The following is a 10,412-nucleotide window of genomic DNA, read 5'->3' on the forward strand; positions in this document are numbered from 1 at the left end:
AGATTTGAAGAGTACCTCTCTTCTCTCTCAGATCCGCTCTCCAAACAGGCGTAGGGGGGGGGGGGGAAGAACTTCATCTCTCCAGAGAAATGCGCGGGGGGCCTCCGGTTCTAAGATCCCAAGCATCCCGCTGCCCCTACACGTCGCAACCACCGTGACCGTCCGCCGCGTCGTCCAACCGTGGTCAGACGATCGCCAGATCTAGACTTCTCCTCCGCAAGGAGATGGCTACTGAAGTTATTCCCGGCTCCGTCGAGAGACGCCGCCCCAAAAGACGGCGGTCAACGCCTGCTCGTCAAACTGGCAAGGCCGCCCAGATAATCGTCCGCAAATGGACGGGATCCGTACAATGAAGATCTCCAAGTCCAGACAGGCGCCAGAGCTAACAACGGCCACATAACCCACTCCTCCTCAAAGCAGAACGAAACGATTGGGTTCGGTGCTTCATGAGACTCACCCAACCCTCGAAACGAATCAAAGAAGCCGCCCGCGCATTGCTTGCGCATGCCCTGAGCCCGATTCTTGCAGAAAGCAGAGCGAATTGCAGAAAGAAGAGACGGTCGAAGAACCCCGTTCAAAACTCCAAGCAGGTGTGTGGTGCGCTAAAGACAAAGACAACGCCTAAGGACAGAGGGCGATTGTTGCTGGTATCCACTTCATCAAATCCAGAATCTCCTTCCCCTTGCCCCGCACGCCTCCGCGCGGGAGCCAGGTAGGGTTAAGAAACACGGATCCTCAAGGTCTAGGGCTTCTTTGACAAGGGTCGCTCCTCCGTCCTTTACCCGGGAACTGAGGTCAAAGCCACCTGTCAAGGAGCGATATGGGCCGTTGACAAGGTTTCCCCAAATGAAAACCCTGACTGGGGTCTACAATCCCCCCAAGGAAGATAACAAAGGAAAACCCTATTGCCAACCGCATTGGGTTGCGTGTCCGAGCTTCAAGAGCCCGTTAAAGTTTTTACGCTCGCAAAAGCGTAGACTTGAACGAGCCTGACTTCTGAAAACGCTAATAAAGCGTTCATATCCCCAGAGGGAAACACATTTCGTCTGATGATGATTGTGTTATACCTGGGAAGTCATGCCAACACTCTAATGGTTGTCCAGTTATTCAAACTGATGAGTGTACTATAGAGCTGGCGGTGGCGAGGGTTGAATTAAGTCTCGGAAGAAAGATGGCTCGCCAGACACGGAACCCCACTGCTCCGACGCGGCTGTGCCAATCATCAGGGCGGTGTTATTCGAGTTGCTGTTGGTCTAAAGCCCCAAGGAGATCCTCGGGTTCGACGAGTCGAGAAATTTCCACCGGAACGCCTGAGGACCAAGCCTAGGCGTTCCGCACGAAGAGAAGATAGTCGAAGACGCGAGAATTTCGGAAGGTCACCACTAATAGGCCAGCAAAAGGGCATCGACATTAGGGCACCATCCCGACGTCCAACTTCCGCGTAGTACCCTGGTATTTAACTCGGTCTGCAGCGTGGAACCATTACACGAGCGGATTATAGATAGGTCGATGAGATTACCGTCCAGAAAGACGAAGCGATCGGATGCCTGACTCTGCGATTGCATCGACAACACGGTATCCAGCGAGGGCACAACCCCGCAGGTACTCAAATGGTTCAGTGCTGAACAAGTAACCAAGATGCTGAACGGTGCCATTGGCTAAGCAGAGGAAGTTTAAATTGAGATGGAGAGGAGGCGAGTGAAACAGTATGAGAGAGAGCATGCATGACCAGCAAATCGCAGCTCTGACAACTCATCAAGGAGAACCCACTCGACACAATCCTCAGAATCAAAATGAGAATAACGCGGAAGGGAATAATGTCAACAATAATTATTCCGCCTGTCAACAACGACAACGGAGGTGGTCCTGGCAGATGATAATGCACAAAAGCAGGACCACGTTACCTCTCCCAAGCCACTGAAATATGGAACTGAGTGAAGACAGGAAGATGAAGGACTTTAGAGAGCCAAAATCAACGTGTTGATGAACGCTCAAGAGTGAAAAAGGTCCGGCATACCATGTCCACCCCTATATCCAAGGCAGTGGCCGAATCAATTCCATATCCGGCAAAAGTTCAATTTAATCAACTTTACGCCGTTTGATGGAAAGTGGTTTCCCTACCCAACACTTAATACTATTTTAAGCTTCTCACTTAGGAATAATCTCCGGCCAATGAACACTTGAAATGCCGTACGGTCATTCGTTGGCACTCTTCGACGGAGCCCGCCTTCGATTGTATCGTCGCCTCAAGCCGGCGGCGAGGCATCAGCCAGTTAAGCGACGACATGGATGGACATGTTTCTGACGAACTTCTTCTACGACGCACACTAAGTCTCCATCATGCACTTTGTTTGATGAAAAGCAGAAAGAATTGCGTGCAGACAGTCCGAAAACTCTTGTGAAGAGGTATCCCGAATAACAGCAATGAATTGTAGGGACCGGTCAGCCGAAGATTTCATCCTTCGAACCTGTTCATAATAATCTTCATTGGCACATCCTTGGGAAGCCATTAGGAATGCACCGCCGAAACATGCAAGCGATCTGAAGGCTGCAAGAGAACGAGCCCGAAAGCATTCTTCCAAAGGAAGAAGCGGAAAAGGGTCACTCGTCAAAATTAGCAAATAGTGCTCCGCAACCAATTTTGTCCCTAGGGAAAAGGAAAAGCACATGCCCAAAATGCCTGTGAACGTGAATCAAACGCTTCGAGTGCCCAAGCGCAGCCGCAACCAGCAGCCAGCCAAAAGGCGCCTCAACCATCAAGGTGGCAACAGCAGACCAGAAGCGAAAGTCTCAGTAGCCGAAGTTCCCAAAGTTTATTTCGTTCAAAGAGGCATGACAGTTCCGGTATCTTCAAGTTACCTCATGAGAAATTAAACAAGATCAAACTTAGCCTGCCAATCCAGGGAATCAGGGAAAGATATGCCAAAAGAGAGTCAATGGATCCTAAATACCTGCCGCATTTCCATAGAGCGGTGCACCATCCCTACCAAGTGTGCTGCTATGCCTAAGGACAAGATCCAAGCCTCGTAATCGATTTTCGGGGTCATCACAATGCAAGCAGCCGAAGGAGATAGAGAGTGGGCAGCCAAATCGCAGTATCGATTAGCCTTCGGTTCTGTTCCTTAAACTGCTTCCAGCATGAACCAGCAATAAATGCAGCCAGTTAAAAGACACACTGTGAACGATGCATCCTCACAAGCAGCGCCAGAAAGGACTTGTGCCCAAAACACCACCGAAGCCTCGAATGTGAGATTCTCTGGGCTTTCACCAGCATTTTGATTAGAGCATGAACAAGGACTGGAATCCCTCGCTCCAAGAAAAGTCAAAAAGCGAAAAGGTAATGCTTGTTATAGAGCTTCTGCCTTCCAGGGAATGAGGACCGAAGCAATGTTTTGCTTTTTCCATTTTCCGGCACAATGACACATCGGGAATGAGTATGGTCGACTGGATGGGGCGCCGAGATGACTTACAACTACCCCCGCCACCTGCTGAGAGGACCCAACAGCGCAGCCCCCTGCCACCAAGATGTTCAAAACCCGACGCCCAAATCTCGATTCAGGTCAGCAGATTTTGGAAGAGATAAACCAAGGAGATTCAAACATTTCATATTCACTTTCGATGTTATGACCCAATTGGCAAACATCCCACTAAAAGTGAACTCTACACGAGTTATCACGTCTTTCTAAAAACACTAGGGCACTGACGTGTCAACATTACTCCTGACTAGCGCACTCAAATATGCTTCAAAGAAGCCATTAATTAAGCAGAAAAGAAGAATTATGAGGCGTAGCATGAATTGGCTATGCGGACAAATAGAGAGTTGTAAGCCTGAAAGGTGTAAACGTTTCCTAAATCGGATCATCAAGATGGACTCTCAAGCTGGGCTTGCGTTCCCCCAATTAACGCCCTATCCAGACTAGGACAAAAAGACCAATGCCGTCCGAATTGAATATGTGTCAAGACTGATTCCACCCCTCGATAACACTGCGCCGGTTGGTATTGACAAATCCTTCAATGACACGGCGGCGTGGCCAGCTTCCTACTTCTCGACATCATCAAAGAAAAAATGAAAGTGAAGAGACGAAAAGCAGAAAGAAGTCGAGTCTGTCACCACTCGACTAGACGCTATCCTAAAATGTAAAGAGGGTCGAGGAAAGCCAATCAGAGTTTATACCCCAGGTTCACTGTTGATCCAAACATCACAACGACAGCGTGGCGAGCGATCCACCACAACATCACTTTCAGATGCAACGATACTCTGTTCAAGGATGATGGAGGTTCCACGCCATCCTCAAGCTACCTCTAAAAACGAAAAATCAAGCTTCCCACCTATTAAAAGCCATGGAGGAAAGCCAGCGGGCAGTCAGACCCAAAATTGTGAATACCACAGAGGATCCATTCATCACACCAAGACTTGTATCACTCTCAAGAATTACAATACAGCCGCCTTAGTTGCAAGCCGGCGCCGTACTCTAATAGCAGAACAAACCCGAATGAGCAACGACCACCACACTCCGACAAGTATACGAGTATAAACTGCCTTCTTCATTTCTAAACTTCCAACGGCGATACGCAGTATAAACTGTTTCCTTTGTTATCTACGGGAAGTTCCTGAGAGAACATCATGACGCTGATATTCTTAAGATAACCCGATATCAATTGCTTATTGAATCCAGTCTCTTGAAGTTTTTGATGATTCTCGAGGCAAATTTAGAACCAAAATTGGGAGGCGACCATTCATAGTGGAGGCAGTTCTACTCGAGTGGCGCATATCGCCTTCTCACCAAAGCGACGGCTGATCGGCACTTATGATGACCGATAAACGGCAAGTTTCCTAAAAAATACTATCCTTAGTATCTTCGCGGATAACCATATGCACTGGCGCAAGTTCCCGGAAGAATACCACATGGGCTATTCTTAGCGGATAACCAGTCATTGGTTAGAATTGATAAATAAGGAATCTACGTATGCGAACTCTGTAACTGTCAGAATGTTCTTCTTTATTTTTATCAAAATCTCTCTAACTCATTATGAGTTATTTTTCGTGAGATGAGATCCAATCCTCTGATAGACTAATCTTTCCTCACTAAACATCCGCTGATCAAATTGAACGACGAGTTGAATCACCAAACATTTCCATCTGCCTCGCGTGGCATTTCTCAGACTCAACCAGTGTTAGTCCTAATCACTTAGCCATTAAAGTCTTCCTGTCGCAGCTGAATAATACGAGTTGCACGACTTCTTAGCTAGCTTGTATTCCACTGTTCTTCGCTTTCTGGTCAAAACCTATAAAAGTTAGGGCCCAAAGCCAAATTCCTCCTCTGCGATTCCTTCCATGAACGCAGGAGCCGTTCCACTTTCAGATAATTGGAACAGTCAAAACCTATTAAAGCTTAGGATTATTCCCGATCTCACCTAGTCAAGCTACAAGTTAATGTTAAGATAAGACTGCATGTCATTCCTTGTTCGATAACGAAAATCGCGCCTTGTTCCTTTTTCCACCAAACAAAATATAAAGTTAGGGTTGGCAATTTGGGTTTTCTCCTCAATGGAAATGAGGGATTCTCTTAGGTTTCAATATGACCAATTCTCTATAAACGTGTAGCGGTCGTCGAGACCTTTCGATTCTCAGAGGGAGATACCCACTCTTAGTTTCATCCCATCCGATTCTGGGGCGTGCGAGATCCCACCTCGAGTTTCCTTTCCAGCTGCTAGCAGTAGATATGAAAATTCTTCCTGCTTCCAGCACCGGGGAGATTAGAAATATAAAATTCTTCCTCTCCCATTTTCTCAGCTCTGTTCTCTGTCATTTAGAAAAAGAACACAATCTCAACTTCCCAATCCGGGTACACTTGGCTGCCCACCGGGATGAATTTTATCTCGACTCTAAATAAGATAAGCAGCGGCCTAACACGCGTTGCGGTTTATGTCATTTTACCGCATTGAAGAAACACCAGAATTCCAGTTCTGGGGAATTTCATCACCGAAGCCTAAGAAGCGGCATGATCAGCCGCCTACAGCCGTTGCCGGTTTAGTCTTTTACCGAATTGAAGAAGAGCACCAGAAATTCCAGTCTGGAATTTCATGCCCCGAAGCCTAAGAAAGGGCATGACTCAGCGCCTAACACGCCATTAGGGTTTAGCTCTTTAGCCGATTGAAGAAAGACACCAGAATTACCAGTCGCGGGCAATTTCCATCCCGAAGCCTTAAGAAGGCGATGAGTCAGCGCCCTCAACACGCGTTGCCGTTTAGTCTTTTTACCGAATCCAAGAAGACACCAAGAATTTCCAGTCTGGCGGAATTTCATCCCAAAGCCTAAAAGGCATGAGGTCAGCGGCCTAACACGCGTTGCCGGCCTTGTAGCTCTTTTTACATTGAAGAAGACGACCAGAATTCTATTCTGAGGCGAATTTCATCCCCCAAAGCCCTAAGAAGGGATGAGTCAGCGCCATAACACCGTTGCCGTTTAGTCTTTTACCGATGAAAAAGACACCAGAATTCCAGTTCTGGGGAATTCTCATCCGAAGCCCCAAAGAAGCGATGAAGGTCAGCCGGCCTAATACCGTTGACCCGGTTATCTTTCGACCGTAAAAAGCGACAAAAGACCATATTCAACATCTGTGGCAGGTGTTATTAATAAACACCATAATCCGTGTCTCACACGCACGGGCGAATTTTATCCGAATCCTAAGTAGCGGCATAACGTCAACGTCTAACACGCTGACCCTACCAAAGCCTACCGTTGCCGCGTTTTAGCTCTATTACCGATTGAAGAAGACACCAGAATCCGCACCTACAGCTCTGCGGCATTTTTATCCTGCGAATCCTAAGAGTAAGCGCAGTAAGTCAGGCGCCTACCGCGCTTGCCGGTAGCCTCGTATTCCCGGTCGAAAAGATGCAAGTTACTTAGTCAATGTCGTAGCACTAAGAAGAATTACTGCTTTTAGCACAACGTACATAGCTGCAGAACGGATCCTAAACAATCTGCATGCTAGGGCCCCGACTCAAACGGCGTAGTCGGGTAAAGCCCCTCATCAACAACCCACCTCAGTTGATGGCTGAGAATTTGCCAAAAATTCTATAAGTACGAGGTCTCGACGTCATCAGCTCATGCTTAGTTGGTTCTCGGTGACTCGATTAATCCAACAAAGATCCACAAATGCCAGATAAAGATCAGCTTTAACAGTTGGTCTGCACCCCGAACTTCGCGGACGCCATGCTCCAATACCTTAAGAGCTTAAACTTGTGTATACTCCAGTAAACGTACGACGTATAAACTGCCTGTTAATGGCGATTTCAAAAACCCTAGGGTCACGCCGCGTCAACGCGTAAACCCTAGGTCAAAACGCCCATCGTCAACGTGTTGCAACCCAAGTCAACGGTTGACGATTCGAAACTCTAAGGGTCAACCGCCGCCGTTCAACGCGCTAACCTAGGTCAAACGCAGTCAACGCGTTGCCAACCAAAGTCAATGTTTACGATTCGAAACCCTTAAGGGGTCAACCGCCGGCTCAGACGCGTAACCCGTAGGCTCAAACGCCATCAAACGCCGTGTGCAACCAAACGCTCAAAGTTTGAACGATTCGAAACCCTAGGCTCGGACGATCCGCGTCAACGCGTAACCCCATAGGTCAACGCCGGCGGGGTCAACGCGTTGCCGACAAAAACGTCAACACACGCTGATCCGAAACCCTAAGTCAACACAACTGCTGACGCGAGGTATTCAAAGTTAAACACAATTGACACGCAGCCAAACTCAATCATCAGCCCTGCAGACTCGCAGCACTCTGCACGACGGCCAAGTCGATAAACGCCCAGCGCCCGGAAGCAACTCGCGCTATTCCGTCAAAGCATCGAATAGACGCGAAAAATCGACAGCGAATGCCCAAAGATTTGAAAGCTAACTACAGGTCCCTTACGCCGAACTGAGAAGGCCTAGCGACCAATCCACATCCAAAGTATTCCAGCCTCTTCTATAAGAAACGAGTCGCGGAACGCTTTGGGAGGGTGGTAGTCTGTAGGCATCGAAACAATTGCCTATAGCTCTCTACGAACGTCCGTCAGTGCTTAAAAGCAGCCGATTGAACAGTCACTATCCGATCCACAGGACTCATGACGCGATGAATGATTGCAAGTGAATCGACGGACTACGTGAGCCTGATAGGATTTCGCCGAACAACCGAAGACCCGGGCAATCGGGAAACCCCGCGTGATCGTTCAGCAAAAAAGGCAATGCCCTTCATGTCTCGATCACTCTAACAGATAGTCCAACCACCGGAGCGCGATCGAAACCTCTTCGTCAAGCATCCAACGCACTTGCGAATCACTCAAATTCCGAGTTCGCGACGATAAGAATTTACGGCGAGAAAACAATCAAACATACGCAACGGAGCGTCTCAGGCTGAGTTGGGACACCCGGGGTGTCTAGGAAAAGCCTAGACACCCCAAGGGTGTCTCGGCCAAGCCGAGACACCCCAGGGGTGTCAAGGCTTTTCCTAGACACCCCAGGGGTGTCTAGGCACCCTAGGTGCTCCCCATTGCCTATAAATAGCCATTCAAGGCCTCATTTTTCAAGGCTAGATTTTTGGAGAAGTTGGCGAAGCCCTGCTGCAGTGAAGAGTAGTCGAGCGCTTCAACAGAGGAGAGGTCTTCATCAGAGTCTTCATCACCCGTCCCCCCTTTCCTTAGTATTACCCTTCGCCGGTAATCACTAAGAAGAGCAGATATCTCGTTTTAGCCGAGATAGACGCTTCAGGCTTCTAGATCTCACGCGGATCGACGAAGCTCTGTCCGATTTTTCGGAAACAGATCTGAGTGCCAGGTAGTCCACGGATATCAACGTCCCCGTCACAGGCAAAAGACCCACGCAAGCAGAAGACCGATAAACGATCTCTGCGTTTGTTTTGGCGAGAGTTGTAACCTTTTTGTTTTCATTGTGTAAAGGTCTTATAAAAAGACAATCTTTTTAATTTCATTGTAACGACTAAAGTTGTAATGAATACAGCAATGAATACAACAATTTTCGACGCAAACAATGTGTTATTATTTTTACAACTATATTTTCTTTGATTTGACTATATATATCGTTTAATTGTATTGATTTCTGCATTGTTTATTATATTATTTTATGTATCACACACAGTGTTATATTGTATATTTTTATTAATAAAAATATATATATCATTACATATATATATTTCAATTGTTCAAACCATGTTATTAAGTGTTCTGCATTGCTCTAGACTCCACATATACATCACATAGCATATTTGATATTCAGATTGTTTTCTTGTGTTTAAATATATTTTTGCATATCTAAACTTGTGTATGTGTATGTTTCTCTGTCATATTATCTATTAATTACTTATGTTTAGATTATTGTATATTGTTCGTATTTCATGATATACTTTAATAGATTCATGATTTTAATATTCTACATATACAGTATATTCTTATAATTTACATTTTCAGTATATAGTTTTTATCAGTAAGTTTTGCCTTGTTAGATTATTTTATTATGTTCGCATTGGTTTTGTTATTTCTAAGAGCAATGTATTTTTATTTTGATATTCAAACAATTATTCATATTGTTAGGTTTGGATTAAGTTACTAATTATATAGTTTTGTTACATTATCTCGTACCATTGGTTATTAATCTTTTATTCTTAATATAAAAGATTTTTCTAAATAGCATTTGTCAGTATGTAAAGTATTTATTCATGTTTGTTTATAGTATAGTTGCATATTTGTTGTTGTTTGCTTAGTTTTCGATATGTATTATTTTATCATTGTGACAATATACATTGTATACACGTGTTATTTTTCAGTATTTATTTTATGGTAATTTTTAGATTTTTATGTCTTTTATTGTGTCGTTGTTTGTTGTTCATTCTTCATTCATTATTTTCGTTACTTGTATTATGTTTTACTTTTCATTCTTTATAATTACTATTCTCTTTTCATTATAATGTATTCACGTAGATTATTATATTTACGATATATACTTTTATTGGTTTATATTCAATCATTATTTCTGGTAACAAATTAATGTGTTTTATCTTGTTCTGTTTCATGTATTATCAGTGTTTATGTTCACATGTTCATTAATTATTCATGATATGTTTATCTAAAATTTATCGCTGTTTTTATTATACGAATATATGCCCTTCTTATGTTTTCATTTGTTTATATATCTATTTTATCTTTTATAGTTTATGTTTTATGTATTATACATCTTTATTTATGAATACTTATATTGATTGTATTTATGTGATTTTGATTACTATGCCATATATTGCTACATCTAAATTGATATTATACCGTAATGATTATTAATGTTGTATGTTGTTTATATTTATTATTTACCTTATGGATATTACTAACATTTTTGATTTAATATATTGTTTGTCGAA

This window comes from Asparagus officinalis, chromosome 4 (assembly GCF_001876935.1).
Source record: "Asparagus officinalis chromosome 4, Aspof.V1, whole genome shotgun sequence".
Taxonomy (NCBI): domain Eukaryota; kingdom Viridiplantae; phylum Streptophyta; class Magnoliopsida; order Asparagales; family Asparagaceae; genus Asparagus; species Asparagus officinalis.